Genomic DNA, 24,345 nt, shown 5'->3' on the forward strand with positions numbered 1-24,345 from the left:
CAGGGATGGAAGCATCGCCCTATCTGTAGCTGTAAAACCAAAGTCACTCAATCCTAGACATGGTGCTTCAGCACCTCTGCCTGAGGCCTTCCTCACTGTCTGTCTCTGACCAAAATAATCCCTCTCCTCACAAGACCTAGGGGACACAGCCATGATTCTTGTGCTGGGTCCCTCCGGTGTGGTAAACCCATGCCAAGCATCAGGCCTGGTCTCCAGCATCACCAGGAGTCGTGGGGAGCCATCACCCCATGCGTCACCACCACGCACCTGGGGAACCAAACAAGACCCGGCCTGCCAGGGGTGGCACTGGGAGGGTTACTTTTCAGCTCTGTTCTCCTGGTCCCAAGGCCGGGGTCTGTCTGACCCTGGGGTTGCTGAGCAGAGAACCACCTGGAGCTACCCTTACCCCTGGACAGTCGTCCCAAGAGAAGGAACAGGTGCAACCCGGGGGCCTCCAGCCCCTAAAAGTTGCTTCTCTGTCTTTGCTTTCTCCCCTCCCTCTTTGCCGCCTGCTCTGCTTTGTTCGTCCCTCCTGCCCCTCACCTTTTTCCTGTCTCCCAGTCTTTTTTCTCCTTTCCACTCCTCCCCCTCTTCCTCATCTGTTGTCTTTTCTCCTTTCTTTTTGCTTTTGTTTCTCTGTCCCACCTTATTTTCCCTCTCCACATATTTCTCATCTGAGAAACCAGTCCTTAACCAAAATTCTGTATGTTTCGATTTTGAGCGGTTGCTTCCATTCCCCCAAGCCATCCTGATCCCAGCTTTTCTTGGGCCCCTGCCTATTTCCTCACCCCTTCACTCTGCTCCAACTCCCTGACACACACACACACACACACACACACACACACACACGCCTCCTCGCCCCTCCCCCAGCTTCCCTCTCCTCCCTCAGGCCTCAGCTTTCTCTTGACAGATGGGAGGGCAGTGAGCACTCCCTCTTTAAAACAACATTTAATCGCCGTTTTCTGTTCTTGGACATCAAAGCTGGGGCTTAGGCGCTGTGCTGGGGTCGCGGCGGCGCGGGCGCTGGGGAGAGGAGGTGAGTGAATAGGGGCTGGGCTGAATGGGCTTTGTGTGGCCGCCGGCTCTGCCAGCTTTACATGCTCTTTGACCCAGATATGATCTCATGGAGAGAAAGGGGCCCTGGCCAGGCCAGCCTGAGAATGCTCCCTCCGTGGCCTGACTCAACCCCTCTCCTCCCTGCCCGGGGAAGGCGGCCCCACTGCCGCCCCCTGCCAGCCCCGGCCACCGCTGCCCTCTGCCCCAGCCCTGGCAATTGTGGGCAGCCTCCTCCAGAACACACTCGCCAGGAGGGCACATTGCTGGGGTCAGAAGAGGGGACAGGCCCCGAGGCAGGGGCTGGGAAGATGCCACCGCGGGGCTGTAGGGTGTTCTCCAGGGACCTTAAGCAGGAGCTCCCTGCATGCCTCGTAGTCTTGGCTGCGTTCAAGGAGGCGTTTGGGTCATGTCAGCCTTAGCAGCTCTCCTCCCAGTGCCTCTGAGGGACTCCTCCCCTGCCCAAGGTGGAGAGCGGAGGCCCGGTGCCAGCAGAGGCTTGCTGAAGACTCGAGCAAGTTGCATCCCATGAGAAGAGGCATAAGAGAAGCCAAGGCCAAGGCTGCCTCCCTCCACTCAGCACGGTCAGGCCTTCCCACGTGGGAGCCCCTCGCTGCCCTGGCACCAGGAAGGGAGGGGACTGGCGATCTGAAGATGGCTGACCTCAGTGCTCTGCCTCGGCCCAGGCCCTCTCTCGCTTCCATCCTCTGCTTTGCTTGCCGCCCAGAGCGATTTTCCAAAAATGCAAATAGTATCATGTCGCTCCCTGGATGAGAGTCCCCGGTGACTCCTCAGTACTCTGAGGATGGAATTCAAACTCCTTAACAAAGTTCCAAGACACCCTCAGTGACAGAGCCCCTGCTCAGTACCCCAACTTGGTCTCAGGATCACTCGAGCCCCTTGGCCAACCCCTACTCTGCTTCAGCCGATGGGACCGCGGGTGTGCTGGGCCGCACCGAGCTCCATTCCCCTGTGGGCCTGTGCGCGTGCTGTTTCCTCTTCTGAGAGCTGCACGAACACACACACCCTCTGTCTGGCTCTCTCAGCTTCTCCTTATTCACTTTTCAGCTCAAACCTTCTCAGGAAACCTTCCCTGGACCCCAGAACCTGAATTAGGCACAGAGTCTCTATAGCACCATTTAGTCACCTGTTTCCTTAACTGTCACCACGACCAGACTGTCAGTTCCTTGAGGTCAGGAATTGTGTGCTGTCTACCTTTTTGTTCCCAGAGCCTCACGCTGCCTGGCACATGACAGGCACCTGGTAAATCTTTGTTGTACAAATGGCTGAAAGAAGGAGAGGGAGATGGAGGGAAACAGAGAGGTAATTAGCACTCCGGGGCGCATGTTGCAGTTGTCAGGGGCGAGTGAAAGCAGCGACGGAGGAACATCACATGCCCACTCGCGCACCTCCCCAGGACACGTGTACACACGCGGCAGAGGCCCAGTGGGGGACTCCTGCATCCCCACACCTGTGCTCATGCCGATTCATAGACCACCTGACTGACCCGTGTCTGCCACATGCCAGAAGAAGGAGCAGGAGGCAACAGGGCAGTGGCACTTCATAGTTGGGAGCTGCCTGGGTGTTGCTGGGCAGGATGTGGGGCAGGAAAGGGGGTGAGGGGGTGCACATGTAGACACCTGGTCCTTGGCCCATGGGGGCAGGTTCATCCCCCAGCTCTCTGTGTGGTTTCAGGCCCAGCCCTGCCGCCATCCCCACTTCCACTCATGGGCTGGCAGGAGGGCAGGTTCCTCTCCAGGCTGCGTTTTCTGCTCCCCAGGGGGTGCCTCAGTGAAAGTGAACTCACTCATTTAAACCTGACTCTGCAGCCCTGCGGCCCCCTGCAGCGCTAATTACCCTGTAGTTCTAAACTGATTGCTGTACACTAAGCTTAAGCCCTCCTTTATTTATTTACTGACTACATTAATAGCAAAGCCACGCTGCGTTCAGCCGTTCCCAACTGTACACCGGCTGGCTGCACCCATTCCCTCATATCTTCCTAGGGAGGCGGGGTGCAGAGATGCAGCCTGGCACAGGGCCCATTACCCACCACCCTGACTGAGTCTTCAGGGCCAGACAACATGAGAAATCATTGGCTTCAGCCATACCTGCTCCGGGACCCAACGGGGCTCCTCTTATTCTGACTCTGACAGAGTGGGAGCACACAACACACAACAGCTTACCAACCAGAGGCATCTGCTATTCACAGCACACTCAGAATGCTGCCGTTCAGCCGTCACTTGTGGAATGAGGTGCTGAGTACTGGCCTCATTTTACAGATGGGCAAACTGAGGCTGTGACTCCACAGCTGGTAGGCGGTGTCTCAGGCATGCTGTCCATCGAGGAGATGGCCACCCCACTTGCCCCCACCCAGCCAGGTTTGACAATTTCTGTTGTGTGTTCCCATAACTTCTACCCCTTGCCACCACAAAGGAAGCCATTCCCTAAGTGGAACTGAAACTGCTTTTTTGCTCTCAGCTCTTCTGCCTCATTCACCTGCTTGTCCAGAATTTGCTGGCAACTTTGGGAATAGAGGCTTTCCTTCACTCTCAGCCTTTACCAAGCCGGTCCAAGTCAGACCTTTGACACCAGTCCCCACTTCCCTCCAGCACTCACACACCCAGGGATGTCTGGGGAGAGGACTCCCCTATGGTCAAGCCCCGCCGGTTCTCCCATTCTGGGGTACGGAAGTGCCCATAAACACACCGCTGTCCTTGCCTGCATCTCTGAGTGCCCTCAAATCCCCTGAGGCAGAGCTGGGCCTTGGCCTTGGGGCACAGCAGCTCTCTGAAGACCAGATGGGCCCCATCAGGGTGCAGCATACAGACCCAAGGAACCAAGTATCCAGGCTCTACTCTGATGCCAGATAGCCTGGTGGCTGCGATGCGGTGCACCCCAGAGAAGAGGGGCAGCTGAGATGTGGCCGAATCTGGGATTCAGTCGAGGGGACCTGGGTTTGAGGCCAGCTCTGCTGTGCACTGCGTGACCTTCACTGCATCTCAAAGGCTCCCGAAGGCCCCATTTCCTCAACCATAAGACTGGGGTCAGCACTACCTGGCCCACCCATCTTCAGGACAAGTGTGCAGCCGACTAAAGTAACGATGTGAATCAGCTTTCTAAACACCACGATGCTATAAACGTGAGTTATCAGTGGGGACAGACTGTGGCTGGTCTGGAAGGGGAGCCCGGGGCCGGGACCCAGGGGCCTGGCGTTCTGGAGTGAGTGAGGCTGCTGCCGGCATCTCCGGGACTCTGTCTCCACCTAGTGGGCACTGACTGCAGGTGCTTCTGCTGCTAAGGCCGCCCAGAAAGCAACTGGGGTTGCACATCCCTTTAAAAGCTGCCTTGGGGCCGGGCGCGGTGGCTCACGCCTGTAATCCCAGCACTTTGGGAGGCCGAGGCAGGCGGATCACGAGGTCAGGAGATCAAGACAGTCCTGGCTAACACAGTGAAACCCCGTCTCTACTGAAAATACCACACACACACACACCACACACACACACACACACAAACCAAAAAAACAAAACTTAGCTGGGCGCGGTGGCGGGCGCCTGTAGTCCCAGCTACTCCGGAGGCTGAGGCAGGAGAATGGCGTAAACCCGGAAGGCGGAGCTTGCAGTGAGCCAAGATGGCGCCACTGCACTCCAGAGTGGGCGACAGAGCGAGACTCGGTCTCAAAAAAAAAAAAAAAAACAACGAAAAAGAACCTGCCTTTTATTTCTACCGGGCGCGATGGCTCACACCTTTAATCCAGCACATTGGGAGGCCAAGGCGGGTGGATCACCTGAAGTTGGGAGTTTGAGACCAGCCTAAGCAACATGGAGAAACCCCATCTCTACTAAAATCAAAAATAAAATGAATTAGTCGGGGGTGGTGGTGCATGCCTGTAATCCCAGCTACTCCGGAGGCTGAGGCAGGACAATCGCTTGAATCCGGGAGGCGGAGATTGAGGTGAGCCGAGATGGCGCCATTGCATTCCAGCCTAGACAACAAGAGTGAAACTTCGTCTCAAAACAAATAAGCTGCCTTGGTTCCTTTGGGTCCCCTGCTATCCCAGGTCAGGGTAGGGCTGAGTAAGGAGGGAATGTGGTCCAGATTTGTGCCAGAGAAGAAACGCTTTAAACTACTCGGGGTTGGGGGGCGGTGTTCAGCTGGGCCTTTCCAGAAGTCCTCCTGACTCATCATTTCTTTCTGGACTGTTCTTCTCCCGTCCACCAACTGGCCATATCAAAGCCAACTCCTCCCATCCCTAAAAAGCTGAATGGGAAGCTGTTGTGGGTCAGCCCCAACCCCAGGGATACACGAGGCCTCTTCTTGTATTGAGGTAAGATCAAACTCAGCTGGAATTCAGCTCCTCGAAAGCTTTGTGACTGGGAAAGAAGCAAGCAGTCCTCGAAGAGTTTGCAGAAGGAGCCCAGAGTGTCCCTAGGGCTTGGTCACTGAGACCCTGGGACGTGACAGTAAGAGGCTGCAGAGCAATGGGACAAACTCTTACTTCCTGAGGTCCTGGACCTTCCAAGAGCCTAAAAACCCATAATGGAGGGTCGCTGAAGTCAGCTCCTGCCTTTAAATCCAACTGCCCTTTTTAATTTTTTTTATTTTCATTTTTTGTCTTCAGCTTTTAAGTTCAAGGGTACACATGCAGGATGTGCAGGTTTGTTACACAGGCAAACATGTGCCATGGTGGTTTGCTGCACAGATCATCCCATCACCTAGTTATTAAACCCAGCATTCGTTAGCTATTCTTCCTGATGCTCTCCCTTTCACCCCCTAACCAACACAGGCCCTAGTGTGTGCTGCTCCCCTCCATGTGTCCATGTGTTCTCATTGTTCGGCTCCCACTTATAAGTGAGAACATGCAGTGTTTGGTTTTCTGTCGAACTGCCCTTTTAATGCAGTGAGTGAGCCTGGCACCTGTCCTAAACCCTCCACACCCCACTTCCAGCTCTAAGAACCGGTTGACCAGCCAACCTCTGGACTCTGGGTCCGCAGATGATTTGATTGGAAGCGATCTTAGGACAGGCCATCTTGTCACTCTCCTTGCCTCTGGGCACCTCCAGCCATCTCAGATGGATGCAACTAAATGGTTTGGAAAACTCCTACAACCCAAAACTTCTAGGATTCTAGGACTGTACTATAGAGCCAACTATCAAGATCCTCAGAGCAACACATACCCCTGGCTTCCTATCGCCTGTCAGCGCTTTTTAAAGCAGGAGATTTCACTTTGTGTTCCCCTCCACAACGATCAGTGTGGTCTTCAGCATAGAGTGAGCTTCTAGTGACACGAGCTGGAGAGAAAGAGGAGGTGCATCATGACGGCTCCTCTGATGGACGAGGTAAGGGAAAGATCTTCCCTAGTAACTCCCCATTTGGGAAGAAGGGATCACAAATGGCAGGGGAGATGGGGACACTGGCCCCCACCAGCTCAGCTTGAGGATACTCACCTTACTCTCGGAAATCTGCCGATTACCATTCCTCCTCCACCGCCATCCCAAGCATGGGTACTTGACCTTTTCCTGAATTCTCCACAGCTGAGACCAGCTGAATTCTTTTCCTGAATTCTCTGGCACAGCTGAGACCAGCCCGGGACATTTAAATTAGATTTCTCTGAAGTCTCAAGGATGGCAAAAGAAAACAAGCACCAATGAAACTGACTACCCCCATGTTTCTAAGAGAAAAAAAGTTAATTTTTTACAATTATGATTATTTTCTTTTCTCTTTTCTCCTTTCTCCTGTTCCCTGCTTCCTACTTAGCTCTTTAGAAATGATTATAACCTTGACCTTCCCTTCACCACACACTCCCTGCTGGGCAGACTTCTCTGATTGTGTGCTTACTTAGCAGCTCCAGAGCCGAACTCTTTCCTACCAGTAGCCTGTGTTGAGAGACAGCAGTCAATTTACAACCTGAATTTACAACCTGAAGTGTGCCCACTACAAAACTCTTTCCCACCTGAAGAGTATCTCAAGATCATGGCCACTTTGTAACCTAGCTCTGCCCATGATGGCACCAGCCCAACCACTTGGTAGATAACGCACAAACCATGTAGACCCCACACCTACTCACTCCCTCCCTTGTATGCCGTACATACCAAGTCCCCCTTTAAAAGCCCCAACTTTCTGCCCCAAAAGTGCAGTGCTAGCCTTAAATGCAGAAGCCTGGACTTCCTCCCCTAAGCTAAAATTTGGAATAAAGTCAGTGTCTTTATACCAGACCTCTTGTTAGTTGAACTCTACAAGTGGCAAGCGACTGAACCTCCATTTTGGTTACACTAAGAACAGCATAACTTTAGATCATCCGGTTCACAGGCAGCAGCATGGGTCTCCCATATCATGCCTTCCTGCCTGGTTCTCTGCCTGTTTCAGGAGACAGGGCCCATCTTTAATCCCAGCCACTGATAAGTCTGATAAAATGAGACCCAGAGTGACGTGGGCTTCCTGTTTCTAATGGACTATGTGTCTGTCCTCCTCTTAAAGTCAGCTACTCTTGCGCTCTGGATCATATCCTCTCAGTCTTTCCAAGCTCTTTGCTCCTGTGCTTGTCTTCTCTTTGCTACATCCATTTCCCCCTCTCTTCCTGATTATTCACATCAGCATAGAACACCTCCCATTTTAGCAAACCTTTCCTTGAACGCACATCCCCCTTTAGCTTCCACCCATATTGCTCTCTTTCTTGGAAGAGCAAAATTCTAGAGAGCTGTCTGCAGACCCTGTCTTCCTTCCTTTTTCTTACAACAATTTCCAATTGGAGTTTTATCTCTGTTATTCCTTTAACATTGTCTTTTCAAGTTCATTAGTGGTTCCACCATGCAAAATGCAATGGCTTCTTTGCTGGTCTGAAAGTATAGGATTAACAAACTCAGTTTCTTCCTGCTACCCTCTCACAACATAGTCACACACAGCTTCTGACACCTAATGTAGGAGGCTTCTCCCCACACACCAAGCAAGCACTCCTCCAGCAGCTGACACCACCAGCTGGGTGCCCTCTAATTCAATTCCAACACTACCTACCTGGAGATAGCATCAGATCCCACAGGTTAAGGGTTCAGTCCCACAAAAGTGCTTCTCACGTCCAATGCCAATCGCAAGCTCTAGGTTGTTTGACCCGTGCTTCTGATGACCGGCTGTATATCAGGGTTCCCACAACCTCCTCATTGGGTTTGATTAATATGCTAGAGTGGTTCACTGAACTCAGGGAAACATCCACATTTACCTATTTACTATAAAGGATATTACAAAGGATACAGTTGAAGAGGTATGTAGGGCGAGGTATGGGAAGGGGCTTGGCACTTCCATGCCCTCCCTGGGTGTGCCACTCTCCAGGAACTTCCAGGGATGCAGCTGTCTGGAAGCTCTCTGAACCCTGTCCTTTTGGGTTCTTATGGAAGCTTCATTTTGTAGGCATGATTGATTAAGTTACTGGCCATTGGAGATCAACTCAACCTTCAGTCCCTCTCCCCTTCCTGGATGTTGCGGGGTGGGGGTGAAAGTGCCAACCCTCTAATCCTGCCTTGGTCTTTCCAGCAACCAGCCCCCATCCTGAAGCTGCCTATGGGCTGCCAACCCCCAGTAAACTCATTCACATGTGAAAAGGCACTTTCAGCATAAAATCACTTTGAAGCTTTCAAGGATTTTAGGAGTTGTACGCCAAGAGACAGGGACGAAGACCAAATATATATTTCACAATATCACAGCTGGCTTTATCTTCCTTGATCTCCCAACAGCTTTCTACATAACTGACTTGCTCCTTTTGGAAACACTTCTGGTTTCCCCTCCCTCACTGGCTGCTGCTTCTCAGTCTCGTTGGCTCGCCCCATCATCTCCCGCTGGAGCTCTGGATGTTAGACAATCTCTGAAAGGTTCCTTGACGCTCTTCCCTTATCTAGTTACATTCTCCCCCACCCTGATGTCTCATCTATTTCTGTTGCTTTTAGGGTGTACCTCTGGGAGATTATTCCTTAACTGTGTCCTGGCCATGTTTGAAGAGAGTCCTGGGATTGAGTCTGCCTTGGGACAGCCTGGCTTTCAGGACCAGCCCAATTCCTGCTTGTGCAAGTCTGGGAGACTGAGTGTGGTTTTTAGCTTTGAGAGTCAAAGACATTATCAGGCCAGGTTCATGGACTTTTGGCAAATTCAGTTTCTCCACAAATAGCCTTTGGCTGTGTTTGCTTCCAGTCGATTTCTTATGCCAGTAATCCATTAACCACAATTAAAGTTCTTTCCTGGACTTAGTTGTCCAATCTGTTATTATTATTATGTTTTCTTCTGCACCTCCAAGTCTCCTTGTCATCTTCCTGGTGGCTACTTTGGGGTCATCTGAAAGTCAGCTTGGGTGGGAAAAGCAACACCTTTAATCTGATGTTTATCACAGTACTCTCTTTGTAAGATAATTTTTAATAGTGAGCCTTTAATGCTTGAAGCCTTTTCCAGTTTCAATTCCTGTAATTTAGAGTCCAGAAGCAGTTAGGTTTCCTATATCCAAGAAAACCCAAATTTTTGGATTCCTCCTACTTATATTCATTTCTTCTTGGGAAATTGTCAGTTATTACCTGAACGCATCTCTTCATAGTAATATCTTGCTACAAACACCAAGGAACAATCAACACGTACTAATATTACGTCCCCCACCCCACCTCGCTGTTTCCCTTAGAACTATAGACTTAGTATATACTTGACTTAGTTTACCTTTTAAGTTGTTGCAGACAAGAGTTTTCCTAAATGTTTTATTCATGCCTATCACAGGGCTCTTTCTAACTAGCCATCTTTCTCTTCTTGCTGCCAGCAAAGGCTCTAAATAAACTTGCCACTGTCTATCTTCTTCTGACCATCTTCTTCCACTCTTTTCCCTCCTCTATACCCAGCCTCACTCTGATCCATTTGTTTCCAAAACAAGGCAGGCCTTTGCATGTGCTGTTCCCACTGCCAAGAGCTCCTTGCCTACCCCCACCCCCAATCCTACCCCATATCTTTGCATGGCTGCCTCCTTCACATATAGTTTAGGTCTCAGCTCAAATATTGCCTCTCAGTGGGGTCTTACCTGACCATCTGCTATGGTTTGAATGTGTCCCCCAGAAGTTTATGTGTTGGAAACTTAATTCCTCTGCCTTCATGAATGGATTAATATTATCATGGGAGTAGGTTTCTTACCTTGATAGTGGCTTTGTTAGAAAAACAAGCTCTCTCTGGCTTGCTTGCTCTGTCTTGCCATGCAATTATTTTACCATGTGATGACAGCATAAAGGCCCACACCAGATGCTGGTGCCATGCCCTTGGACTTCCTAGCCTCCAAACCATGAGCTGAATAAACTTTTATTCTTTGAAAAATGGTATTAATTATAACAACAGAAAATAGACTGAGACACCATCCCATCTAAAGTTTATTTTCAGCTGGGCACGGTGGCTCACACCTGTAATCCCAGCACTTTTGGAGGCCAAGGCAGGCAAATCAAATGAGGTCAGGAGTTCAAGACCAACATGGCCAACACGATGAAGCCCCATCTCTACTAAAAATACAAAAATGAGGGGGGAGTGGTGGTGCACACCTGTAATCTCAGCTACTCGTGAGGCTGGGGCAGGAGAATCGCTTGAACCCAGGTGGCAGAAGTTGCAGTTCACAAAGATCATGCCACTGCAGCCTGGGCAAGAGAGCGAGACTCCATCTCAAATAAATAAATAAATAAATAAATAAAAATAAAGTTTGTTTTTCCTAGCATTTACACTGTTTGATATGATCTTCTTTGTTCGTTTACTTGTCACATCAAGTCCTAGTCCCTGGTATGTGGACCCTGTGAGAGCCAGGGCCTTGTCTGCCACCATATCCTTGGCGTTAGGAACTGTGCTTGCCACACAATTGTTATGACTACGAATACTAATACCTACATAATAGTCATTGGATGCCAGACACTGTTTTATTTCTCTGTTAACAATATTTTAATATTTTTAATGAATTATGTATATTTCAAATATACATAAAAATAGAATAATATGATGAACCCCACATAATCCCCATCACCCAGATTCAACATTGTCCAGATTTTGCCACACTTGCTTCATCTATTCTTCTGTCTTTTGTTCCTTTTCTGTCTTTCATTTCTTTTTTCTTTCTTTTGTTTCTGTTGAAATGTTTTAAATAAAATCCCAGACATCATGTTGTTTCATCACGACATTCTCCAATTCATGCATTTTTCAAAATGAATTTTTCTCATTTAACCTCAATGCCATTTATATCTTTCCAAAATTAGGAATGATTCCTCAGTATCCTCACTCAGTCTGTATTCAGATGTTCCTGATGGCTTCAGAAATAACTTTTTAAAGTTGATTTATTTGAATTAGGAATGAAATCATACCCACACACTGCATTGATTTGTTATTCCTCTTAAGTTTCATTTTCTCCATGCTGTTAACTTGTTGTAGAAAGGGGTGATTATTATTAACTATTCAGTTATGAGATGATGAGGGCCTGAAATGGGGCTGGGTAGCAGGAATGAAAGGAGGAAATGATCTGAAGAGACTTTATGGAGCAGAGTCATCTGGTTAACCCAGCTTTATGCCAGTGGACTGGTGACATCGCTGACCTTTCTGAGACGCTTGGGAGCTACAAGATCAACAGTGGCTTGTTTCCTCTAACAGGGCCCCTCGTGTGACAGCTGAAGGAAACCTCACAGATGAGCTAATTGTACCTCTTGTTTTAGTCACTTTTCCAGCCTCTCCCAGCGAGGCAGAACATCTGTACAGTCCTCCCACTTGTTCACAAAGTTCCCTCTTTATCTTGCCTCCTCTGGAGCTTGTTAGGAGAGGGTCAGCCTCCATACATGGGACTTACTATGGTTCCCAAACCAGCCGTGCAACCAAGCTTATGACTGTTTAAAACTATGCTGAAACAGCTGGTTCCCTGCCTTAGACCTCCTGAATCAGAATCTGTGGGCGTGCTCTACCTGGGAAACTGCAAGCAGCTATGTCATAGGTTTTGTCCAGTTTTGTCCAGTTTTGTAGTTGTTTATGGTGAAAGGCCATTCCAGTAACTGTTATTCTGTCATGGCCAGAAGAAAAACTTCTATTCTGATTTTTAAATTTGAATTCATTCATTTAATCCTTTCACCAACTCTAAGAGGTAGGTTAGTATCCTTGTGTTTTCACACATTTAAAAAAAAAGTTGGGGCAAAATGAGACTAAACAACTAATCTATAGACACATTTTTGTAAGTGTTAGAGCCAGATTTTGAGTCTAGGCAGTTTAGCTCCAGACTCTGTGCTCTTATACATCAACCTATTATCTTACATAATATCTGCTTAATGAATGTATTTTGGATAAATGCAGTGAAGACTTTCTCTTCTTTCTTGCCCATTTAACTTCTGTTCTCCTTGCCAGAAAAACCTCAACCTTACCTCAATCCAATGTCTTCTCTTCTGCACCGAGACGCCTCAGCACACTGCAGAAAATCCTACTTCTGGGCAGATTGAATTCCTGTCAGGTTATCTGGGCCCTCAACGATCCCTAATAATTCTGTATTTCCCTAGTTTTTGCCTTCTGTTTTCCATAGGGTTTTTGTCCAAATCTCAAACACCTGCACCTCCCTATTCATTATTTTCAGGAAAAACACCATTTACCGCGTGAACTCTTGATTTTCTACTTATCCCTTATAAATTTGACTTGTATTGGCGTCTGTCCTTGCCTTTCCTCCACTGTCAACGTATTTAGTGTTTATCAGAGGCTCATCCACTTTTAGCTACTGCCCTGTCTTTCTTCCCTTTCACAGCCAAGCTTTCAGAGGTGGTGTTTGCATTTTCTGCCTGCACTTCCTCAACACCCTCTCACCTCCAGCACTGCAGTCTGGCTTCTGTACTCATTACTTTATTCATTTACTAGTGTTAGCTTTTATTTTTATTAATTTTGTCATTGAGTGTTATTTAAATGTACTTGTTATTTTTTTAACTTCTTGATTTAGATGCTTAATTCATGTATTAATTATCTTCTGTTATTAATGTAAGTAATTAAAGTCATAGATTTTCCTATCCTTTGTGTCCTATAGATTCTTATGTGTAGATTTTAAAAAATTCTAGATAGTTTTCAATTTTTTTGGTTTCTTCTTTGGTCCAAAAATGTTTAAGAAAAAAATTTAAAATTTCTGGGTGGTAGAGTCTTTTTGTTTTTGTACTGAATATTTATTTTGTTGCAATTTGATCAGAAAATATTTTGTATTATTTCTACCTTTTGAGAATTTAAACAATTTCTTTATGGCTTTTTATGTAGTCAGTTTTTGTGAATATTCCATGGGTACCTTGAAAAGAAGGTATATTTTCTATTTTTAGATTAGACTATTCAATATGTGAATTAACTAGATTTGAATTATTAATTACATTTTAATATCTTCTATATTCACATTTACATAGGAACATGTGAACAGAGGAAACCTGTGCACTTTCCCTGGGCATAGCCTAGAAAGTGCCAAGACCCCAGACTCATCTCTATTCTCAATGTCGTGCTGAAGCAGAAGCAATGCTTTGATGGTTGTTTCACAGCCCTGAGTATTGTAAGCAGAGGGAGAGTGATTTCCCTTACTCCCAGGTGAGTGTATGAGTTTGCTAGTGTTACCATAACAAAAGATCACAGACTGGGTGGCTTCAACAGCAGAAATTTATTTTCTCACTATTTGGGAGGATGGAAGTCCAAGATCAAGGTGGCAGTAGGGTTAGTTTCTAGTGAGGTCTCTCTCCTTGGCTTGCAGATGGCCACCTTCTCACTATGTCCTCCTGTGGCCTTTTCTCTGTGTATGCTTCCCTCTTCTGATAAGGATAGCAATCCTACTGGATTAGGGCCCTATTCTATGACCTTATATAACCCTAGTTACCTTTTTATTTAGTTCTTTTATTTTTTTCTTGTCTCGGTTTGTTGCCAAGGCTGGAGTGCAGTGGCACGATCTCGGCTCACTGCAACCTTTGCCTCTCAGGTTCAAGCAATTCTCCTGCCTCAGCCTCCCGAGTAGCTGGGATTACAAGCATGTACCACCACACCCTGCTAATTTTTGTATTTTTTCTAGTAGCGACAGGGTTTCACCATGTTGGCCAGGCTGGTCTGGAGCTCCTAACCTCAAGTGATCCACCTGCCTCAGCCTTCCAAAGTGCTGAGATTACAGGTGTGAACCACCGTGCTCGGCCCCTAATTACCTTTGTAAAGGCTCTATGTCCAAATACAGTAATCATATTGGAGCCAAGGGGTTCAACATATGAATTTTGGGAGGGGGCAGGGAGGAAGGCATAATTCAGTCCATAAAAGTGGAGAATGAGGATAAAAGAGAGAGGGAAGTTTGTTTTAAAAGGGAGAAAGATGTTGAGATTGGGTAAAGGGGATGTTGCAACCTTGTAAAATCTGTGATCTCAGACCAAATTATACAATATAATCTCAGTAGGTGACAGTAGTAGGGACAAATGTTAGCCCTCGTGTCTGGCACTAAGTACCACCCACCCCAACCCCAGTGACGGGAGCCTCTAAATGATGGAGATTTAATGTCTGCTACCCATTTGAATGGGGACTTGAAGAAGAAATTCAGTGCAGTTATAGAGCAGGTGCTTTTTGTACACTTATCCCACTGCATCTATGGCTGCAACTCAGGTCTCTCTGTGTTTTTGACCTGCATCTGGGTTAGAGTCAATTTTTCAACCTTAAGCCAAGCATGCTCCAAATGAAACTCCTCATTTCTCGTCATGTCATCCTCTTCACCCTCATCTAAACCTGTTCTTCTTCCTGTGTTCCCTAGTTTACGAATTATCAGCATCCACTCAGTGGTCTGGCACAAAAACCAGGGTGTTGTGTTCGGGAGCTGAAAACACTAAAGACTAAAACCCAGTGAAGACATCTTCATCCTAGTATCTCACAGCTCCTGGGGGTTCACATGAGATTTTGTTTAAAAATTAATTATGTATGCTACTTAAAAACCCACTGTAGAAGAGAGTGCAGTACAGTGGAGCAGAAGAGATGGGAAACCCTAAGCCGCTGAAAAGCCTGGGGGCTGGCTGAGGGGGGCGTCTGTGCAGAGAAAGAACTGGAAGGAGGGAGAGGTGGTTGTGACAGAGGTGAATACCTGGGACAGGAAGGTTCAGGAAACTTCCTTCGTCAGCTGTTCAATTCTTCACCTAAATGTCTAGAGGTGGAGCTGGGGTTGGGGGGATGGTTACTGAGTCTGAACTCAGTCAAGAAGGGCCCAGGAGATCAGATGGTTTGCTCCTTCCTGGACAAACTCCCTGCCCTCCATGACTCTTCGGAGACCCACAGCACCTGACATCTTTCGGGTGGATTGTGAGCCCACAGCTCGCCTGGACTACTTCAAATCCGGCCAGCATCTTTTGGGAAATGGATTCTTCCATTTCCTGCAGAAGGACTACGATGACATGATTAAGTCAGATGCTGATCTCCTTCAACCTTGCGGGAGGTCTGTGGGTGCTCAGGGTAGCTGTGAAAACTTTAAATCAGGTGCAGATCTACTTCAACCCTGGGGCAGGGGTGGTGAGAGCCACCAGGTAACTGACAGACACTTTGGACCTTCAGAGTGTGTGAAACTGCCCTATGGGAAAATTTTAGTTCCACTTGATACATGGTCCATGGTGGGAGACCTTCAAAGTCTCCGACGTTTCCGAGGTCTAGAGTTTCTGCCCCCATAAAGTCTAAGAGCTGTATCTTTGATGGTCCTGAGTGAAGCTGCGGAGGCATCGGAAAGCAGGAAGCCTCTCTCCATCTGCAGGGTGGCCTTGACCGCTCTGCCCCGTCACCACTGTGGCTCATGAAAACATCATTGTGGATGGCGTCCAGATTTGCCCCTAGGGAAACAATGGTACTAGCCAGGTTAGACCATTGAAATCAAATAATGGGTATCTTTTCATGATTAACAGGGGAAAAAATAACATAACCCACTAGGTAGACTTTTCCCACTTAAAATTTTTCTGCCATAAACTTTTCTTAAACCTCTGATGCCTGCCTCAACCTATCTGCCACTGTACCCTATGGGTAAAACAAATGAGCGAGGAGCAAATGAAGAGTAGCAGCAGAATCCAGGAGTGAATAAGCATGCTAAGTTCGATAGCCTGTGTTTCTGTATTTCCTGGATCTGCATGTATGTGCCTCTGAATTTATATTGCCTATGGACCTGACTACCGTAGTGTGGTATGTTTCCTGCTGGCAAAATTGTTCATAATTTGTGTATTAGAATTAAAGAGATGACTATTTCCTGTCATTCTACAAAAAGGACCAAGACTTCCAGGTGCTCTGCCATCTGAAGACATTTAAAGACCAGTTACAACTCAGGGATAAGAGGGTGAAAGCTTCCAGCTTAGGCAGATGGCAAGAGGTGCTTCTTGCTGAACAAGAGGTTAGAGGCTGGGCCAGAGGAGGAATTATAACAGGTTCAGCTTGTTTTCTCTCTTCACTGCCTTGTTCATTTTGGAAGCCCCTTGCCAGAATCCAAATGATATTGATATTTTGTGTCAACCCAGTCTCTCCCTAGCTGGAGAGAAGGCAAGATAGGAATAAGAGACCAAGGGTTCTGTGTGTAGACCCTATATTCTCATTTTAGTCCCCATGCTGCCAAGTGAGATTCTTAGAACACAGTTGACACTTAATAAATGTTTAAGGCTGGGTGCGGTGGCTCACGCCTGTAATCCCAGCACTTTGGGAGGCTGGGGTGGGTGGATCACCTGAGGTCGGGAGTGTGAGTCCAGCCTGGCCAACATGGTGAAACCCCGTCTCTACTAAAAATACAAAAATTAGCCAGGTATGGTGGCATGTGCCTGTAATCCCAGCTACTCGGGAGGCTGAAGCAGGAGAATCACTTGAGCTCAGGAGTTGGAGGTTGCAGTGAGCTGAGATCACTCCATTGCACTCCCGCCTGGGCAACGGAGTGAGATTTCATCTCAAAAAAAAAAAAAAAAAAAAAAAAATTGAGACCACGTTACAGATGGTCTCAGTGCGGCCATACAGCACTTCAGTGAAGAACACTTGGAATAGGAAAGCAGGTGTCCTCGTGAATGTGACCAGGTGTCTCCAAACAGTTGATTTACAGTGGTTGATTGGCAGTTGAGGTGACAAAGCTGATTCTGTACTCATTGCTGCCCCACCCCTCAGTGCCTTCCTGCTCCTAACACTCCCCTCCTACCCAAAGCATTCCTGCTCCATGCTGGGGACTGTGCTCAGTGGTGCCTAAGGCTGTTAGGGCAGATTAAATTCCAAATCTTAGAGTTTGCATTCCCAAGTGGTTGACTCTCTTCACCCCAAACAAGCATGTCTCTCTAATAAGTTTAGAGAAAGTAGAACCTTTTGGGTGGACCTCAGAGCCATGCTTCAGTACTGATGATTTAGAAATATTCTTATTCTAAAATAGGTGGGCTGATAGGAAAGTGACTAATTGGCATTGTCCCTGAGGCTACCATTATCAGCTCCTCTCTGCCTGGGAGTCTGTCTAGGAGACCATTGCTTCCAACTACATGGACAAGAATGGCCTAGAGCTGAACAGGTGGCAGAGACAGAGGCTGCAGTCATTTGACTGGTCTCCAGTGGTAAAATATGTATGTGAGCTTGATTAGGCAAGGAGTTCGGTGTTTGTTTTTGCACCTTCAGGATGCCAGAGCTTCACATGGCTCTCTGAATCAAGAATTTTCTGTGGGGCTCATGTAGAAATGGCAAGAAAGATGGAGACTAAGAAAGAAGGATGTCAGTGGAACTGCAGGAAGAAGAAAGGAAGAGTGAGTTCTATAAAGCCCAAAGGAGGGAACCGAAATAGATGGCTAGAGACAAGCCTGGAGCCAGAAGGAAACTGTCCCAGATGCCAAGATCTGAGCCCAGGCGTATGCATAACAGGCAGGATGATAGTCTGCTGGCTTTTGATGGCAGGCAACTGTTCTGACTGGTCAGTGTTCCTGTTGTTCCAATTACAACCTCCAGACTTTTGACCCCAAACCTGTGGAACGTTTCTGTGGGTCTCCTGAAGTGACCTTTCACTGCTGGGAACAGGGCAACACAGAGAAGGCCATCACTGGGATTGGAGTTGTGAATGGAATTAAGACCAATCTAACTTTGAGGCAGAATAGAATTTACTTAGCTTGTGTAATTTCGGGGCACCAGGAAAGTCTGCCGTAGCATCTTCACTCCCAAAATACCCCATACCCCAGTTAAGTAAGAAGGTTGAAGTTGTTCATTAAGTCCTTCTTCCTTTTGATTAAGACAATGACATTTGTAATATACTATTGAAGAGCTGTAAAGAGTAACCCTTTAAGTGCTCGTCCTTATTTATACCTGAGTATGAATGAGCCTCACATCCTATAATAGGTATTTAAGAAGAGAATGTGTGTGACAACTGAGTGGAGTGTGTGGCCAGGGGACACTGGGAGGGAAAGATGATGGAGGTACTGGACATCTTCAACAACGTCTACCAAGCTCACTTTGTATGAATAGTTTTGCTCTGCTGGTTCCAAGCAGACTTTCTATTTCCCTTTGCACTTGCCTGACTTGTTTTAAGCCATGGACCAGGCAGAGAAAGAAGAATGGGCTGATTGTCAGAAGCACATTGCAGAGAGAGAGCCGGCAAGTGGAAAGAGCACTGACTGCAGGGTTGGCAGGCCCTAGGCTTGACTGTGCCAATAGCTGATGTCACAACTATGTCTCCAGGACTCAGTGTCTTCATCTGTAAAAGGAATGACCTGATTCTGATATTCTGAGATTCTGTGAGTGTGTGTATGGGTTGCGGTTAGGGTTATGGTTAGGTTTTGGGTTAGAATATTCTGATATCTTGCGAGTGTGTGTATGGGTAATGGTTATGGTTATGGTTAGGGTTAGGGTTAGGGTTAGAATATTCTGATATCCTGTGAGTTGTGTATAGGTTAGGGTTAGGGTTATAGTTAGGATTAGGGTTAGAAAATACTGTTATCCTGCAAGTGTGTGTATGAGACACAGAGAATGACCAGGAGCAATCTATATGTCCCATGAGGTAAGCGTGACCCAGCTGGCCACTCTTCCATTTCCTTCTTTCTAGAGAGAAGTGGGCTGAAAAGGAGGAGTGGTTAAGGAAAGCTACTCAAGTGTGCTTACATGTGACATTTGGAAAGAATGGCCTCTGAAACCTGCAGTCCTGCCCCTGGCCGACTGCCTCATTTTCTCCCTGTGGTTTCAGGCTGCTCCCCCCACCCTCCCCGGGTACTTGCCAAGATACCTTGTGCCAACTTGGGACCCTGCTTCAATCCAGGGGCTGTATGCAACAGGCAGAGGCTTTGAGACCAGCCTTCCACATGGCGTTGGACAGGAGGTTCTCCATACTGCCCCTGGAGAGGAATTTCTGCAGAAGCCCCTGCAGAAGACAGGCTTGGATTTTGAGAAGTTGGAGAAGGCTCAGCAGGCAGCTGAGAGCCACTTCCATGACTGCTCAGATGACCCGGGGATGTTCTCTGCGGCCGGGCAAAGGGACTGATGCAGCAGACTTGGTAGGAGCTGGGAGTGCATAGGGGCGGGATTTGCAGCCACCATCCTGCTACCTCATTTGCTTTCCTCTCCAATTAGTCCGTTTTATTTAGAACCCTTACCAGCAAATGCTTTTAGAGTCTTATTATACATGATTGCCAGGTAAATAGGAATGTTGATCTCAAACAGAGAGGTTTATAATATGCTCCACTTGTGGCCCAGGGAGGGGGAGAAAGAAATGGACCAGAGAAATAAAGCTGTGCTGCTTCTTGTTTCAAGGGCTCTGCAAGGTTGCATAGAGAGAAGAGGGGAGAGCCCCCCATGATCTCCTAGTTTAGGCAATTTGTCACCACACAACTTCTGAGCGCATTCAGCACCTCCATCCTCACCCCTGCGAATACTGCAGCCCCACCCCATGAAATGAGATGAACACAAGTTTCTGCATCAGGAGACATGGCTTTTCCTCTTTGGCTCTGGCTTACTTGCTCTGTGACGTTTGGTGGGTCATTAATATCTCAGAGCCTCAGTTTCCTCATCTCTGAAATGGAAATAATTGCCAGGTGCGATGGCTCACGCCTGTAATCCCAACACTTTGAGAGGCTGAGGCGGGTGGATCACCTGAGGTCAAGAGTTCAAGACCAGCCTGGTCAACATGGCGAAATCTCATCTCTACAAAATATACAAAAATTAGCTGGACGTTGGGGCTCATACCTGTTATCCCAGCTACTCAGGAGGCTGAGGCAGGAGAATCACTTGAACCCGGGAGGCAGAGGTTGCAGTTAGCCGAGATCGTGCCACTGCACTCCAACCTGGGTGACACAGCAAGACTCTGTCTCAAAAATAAATAAATAAATAAATAGAAAAGAAAGAAAGAAATAGAAATAATAATACCTGTCCCCAGGGTTATCGTAAAACCCCAAAGATATAATAGGAATGCACTTAGTAAATAATTATGTGTGTGATGTAGTATGTAAGAGTTTTGGCTAACTTTATTTGTATGCATGAAATGAGAGGTGCTAGAGAGCTGGAGAAGCTATCTTCTTTCTTGATCCAATGCAAACCATCTAACCTAGTCTGAGACAGGGAGGAGGCACTCAGGGAAAGACTTTTTGAAGGAAGTAGCAGCACATTGGTGAGATGTAAAGGATATTTAATGGTAAGCCACGTGAAGGAATGGGGTTGGGGGGTAAAGAGCAGGAATTCCCACATCCTGAGACCTGGAGAAGAAATAACATAGGTGAACTTCAAGATAAGTGAAAGAACCTTAGATGTTATTGTGGCACTATCCCTAGAGGGCACTACTAAGGCTGTGGTAGAACAGAACAGTGCTCCAAGCCGGCAGAGAGGACCAGAGGTAACCTTTGATAGGCATGGGAGGTGGGCAGGTAAGTGATCGATTCATTCAACAAATATTTGTGGAGTACTCTAAAGCTCAGTGCTAAGCTCAGCATCAAAACCTTTGCCCAGGGCTGGTCCTCACACTAAACATAGTTGCAACACATAAGCCCTTGACCACATTCTGCCTCATGCGCCTACTCTGCCTCTTTTCTCTCCGTTAGTGCTGACATTGGTGGTTTTTACCTTATCCTTTACCCATTACTAAAAGAAGAAATACATTGGCTACTATGTTAGTCCATTTTGCAATGCTGTAAAGGAATACCTGAGACTGGGTAAATCTGTAAAGAAAAGAGCTTTATTTTGCTCATGGTCCTGCCCGCTGTACAAGCATGGCATTAATATCCGCTCAACTTCTGTTGAGGCCTCAGGAAGCTCACAATCATGGCAGAAGGCAAGGGAGGAGCAGGCATGTCACATGGCGAGAGAGGGAGCAAGAGAGAGAGGAGGAGGGGCCAGGCTTCTGTTAATGATCTGCTGTCTTGTGAAAGAGCTCACTCATTACTGCGAGGATGGCACTAAGCCATTCATGAGGGATTTGCCCCTACGACTCACACACCGACTACCAGGTCCCACCTCCCACACTGAGAATTACATTCAACATGAGATTTGGAGGGGACAAATATCCAAACTATATCAGCTACATCAAGAACACTCTCTTTGTACTTATGTACAAAGGTTGTGACACTGTCCCCAGAAGGCACTACTAATGTTCTGGGCACCTGGTGTGATAGAACGGGCCAGTGCTCCAAGCAGGCAGAGAGTACCAGAGGTGACTGTTGGGAGGGGTGGGAGGTGGACCTAATCTTCACACACATGTGTGTGTGTGTGTGTGTATTATGTATGCATATGTGAGTGTGTGCGCATGTATGTGGGATGATTCAAGCAGTGGAAGGTGGCTAGATCTGCCAGTGCTGCTACCACATGGGTGATGAATGAGGTCGGATCCCAGGCACTGGAGTCAGATCGTAAGTTGGATACCAGGAGAAGCTTGCAGCAGATAGGACCAGAGGCTGAGTGCTAACTCCATCCAAGGGGAGCTCCAAGTGTACACAGGAGTGTGCAGCTGGAAAGCTGTGATGGGATGGGAAGGCATAAGGCAAAGAACAAGGCAGCCAGGCACATGTCCAGGGTTTCCAGAGTCAGTGTCTTAGGCAGGACTGGGTTGTCTGGTGCCCTATTTGCTACATAAGGTAGGATGTGCCAGCGTGGGCCACACAGGATGAGAGTGTGTGTCCTGGGATAGGTTCTTCTAAGGACCTGGTGTTAGTTACATGAGCATTCACATTGGGAGACTATTGACTCCTTTGATCCTCAAGTCACCATGTACACATGGGCCTAGTGTGAGTAGGTATTGCTATTGGCCTCACAGGAGGGAGGGTGATACTGACATGTACAAGACGTGGCTAGTGACAGTAAAGAGCTTACAATTCACTGAATTTATTAAAAAACACACAACGTACTTTTATTAAGTCCCCACTGAGTAGGCATGGGACTCTACTACAAGGCAGAATTGGCTAATTCTGATACGAGGGGATGATGGGAAGCACAGAAGAGGAAGGGATTAGTTCCTGCTGGGGAACCAGGGAAGACTTCCTGGAGGAAGCTGCAGCGAAGATGAGTCTTCAAGGAGGGTGATGGTTGGAAAGGCATTCCTGCTAGAGGAAACAACACTGCTGAAAGTATGGTGCTGGGTTTCAGATCAGGAGTTGGATACCAGGAGAATCTTGCAGCAGATGGGACCGAGGCTGAGTGTTAACCCCATCCAAGGGGAGCTTAGGAAGATGCTGGGTGAATGATGTGACGTTTCATTTAGCTCAAGGGTGGGCTGCCTATGCCAGAGCAGAAGGAGACAATGCTAGGAAGGTAGCTCAGGCATGGGTCTAGGAGCCCCTGTAATCAGAGTTCACCAGTAAGTGTTCATATATCATCTGTGATCTGCCTGGCACTAAGAATGTGAGGATAACAATTTTTGCCCTTGCTGGGCTTGCAGACAGTAACGGCAGCAGCTTATAGGAGGTGAGAGCACACAGAAAGAAATGCCGAATTTGGGAGAGATAAGAGAGTCTTCACAAAGAGGAATATGTCCACACTGAGTTTGAACTAACAGGAACCAGCAGGTTACCAGGCAGGCAGTGAGATGAAGGTGGTGGTGGGCTAGGGTGTTGAAGGTGTTGAAGGTGGAAGAAGCCACGTGACAAAGGTGGGGCCATGGAAGGATGTTGAGCGTGTTTGGGAAACCTCGATCAGGAAACATGTTCTGAGAGTCTGCTATGTGCCGGGCCCCGTTCTGCATTCTGAGGCCACGGAGAATAAGTCCAACAGGGCCCTGCTCTCATTCTAGTTAGGAAGGGAAGAGAAGGGAAGGGAAGGCAGACAATGAAAAAATAAATAAAGATGGGGATATGACTTTCAGAGTGGGAGAAGCCCTAAAAGTAGAAAACCCACAGCATGGCACTGTGGAGAGTACCTGGGACAGAGGGCTGGAGGGAGGGCTGAGTACAAGTCCCTGGGATAGACAGACCTGGACTGGGCTCACACAGCCAGATGGTGGTGTGAGAGCGGGGAGCCCCTGGGGCAGGGGTGTTGAGCCCAGCAGTCACCCTTTCACTGGACCAGAGCTCTCCAAAGGTGGAGCAGAGAACACCTCCAAAAGCAGAATCTACAGGCAGACAGGAGCTGATCCCACCTGTTCCACACCCTGTCTGCCCAGCCTGCCCCCGAGGATTCCCTTATACATTTTCAAGCCCTTCCTTTTTCCTTTCCAGAGAAGGGTCTTAGGTACTCAGACCTCCAGGGGAAGGTACAGGCAGTGACTGGGGTGGACAGTCCATTCTTGGGGACAAGCCAGGTCATCCTACTGCATGTGTGTCTCTGGGATGTGCCCTTTGGGAACAGGAGGCACAAGGACAGCAGGGTGGCTGCGGTCACCAGACCGAGACCTGTTTGGGGGTTATTTCCCTTGTTTTTCACTCTCTGGGCACAAGAGGGCAGCCGAATCTCGAGCTTGGCGGGCTGCAGGGCCAGTGAGGTGGGAGGGCTCTTCCCTCCTTTGCTTGTCCACCGCCTGCTCATTTGCCTGCAGCCTGTTCTCCTGTTCTCCCAGATCCTGACCTCTGAATGGGGAAAGCGGGAAGGGGAGGGCCGCAGCCAGCGCAGAGTGCCCTGACCTGCACCGGGCCATGTATTCTATGTGTTGCCCCGCCTCCACCGCAGAAGCTGAGGCCCAGGAAAGTGAACCCAGACCTGCTGGCCCAGGGTCCCACTAGGGATGTAGGCTAGCCCATATGCTGCCTGGATGACAGACCAAGGGAGAGGCACACCAGCTGGCCCCTGCAGGAGAATGCTTCCAGCCTCTCTCTGCTGTAGTGAAAACCTCCTTAAAGCCGATGAAGCTGGGGTAGTAGGGCCAATTGCAGCAGATGGGGCACAATTAACTCACTAGATCCGTTCAACGGCTGTTAA

At 48.0% G+C, this 24,345-nt stretch overlaps 1 long non-coding RNA gene across 1 annotated transcript; it reads right to left on the bottom strand.

Annotated features, from left to right (window-relative positions):
* Nucleotides 1–4,980: 4,980 nt before the first annotated feature.
* On the bottom strand, nt 4,981–6,850 carry LOC117080114. The gene is made up of 3 exons (XR_004435720.1): nt 6,498–6,850; nt 6,228–6,341; nt 4,981–5,035 (listed from the first exon to the last, which is right to left on the bottom strand). It is a non-coding gene; the product is annotated as an uncharacterized LOC117080114 (long non-coding RNA).
* Nucleotides 6,851–24,345: the final 17,495 nt, after the last annotated feature.

Source organism: Trachypithecus francoisi, unplaced genomic scaffold (assembly GCF_009764315.1).
Source record: "Trachypithecus francoisi isolate TF-2019V2 unplaced genomic scaffold, Tfra_2.0 Lachesis_group8, whole genome shotgun sequence".
NCBI lineage: Eukaryota > Metazoa > Chordata > Mammalia > Primates > Cercopithecidae > Trachypithecus > Trachypithecus francoisi.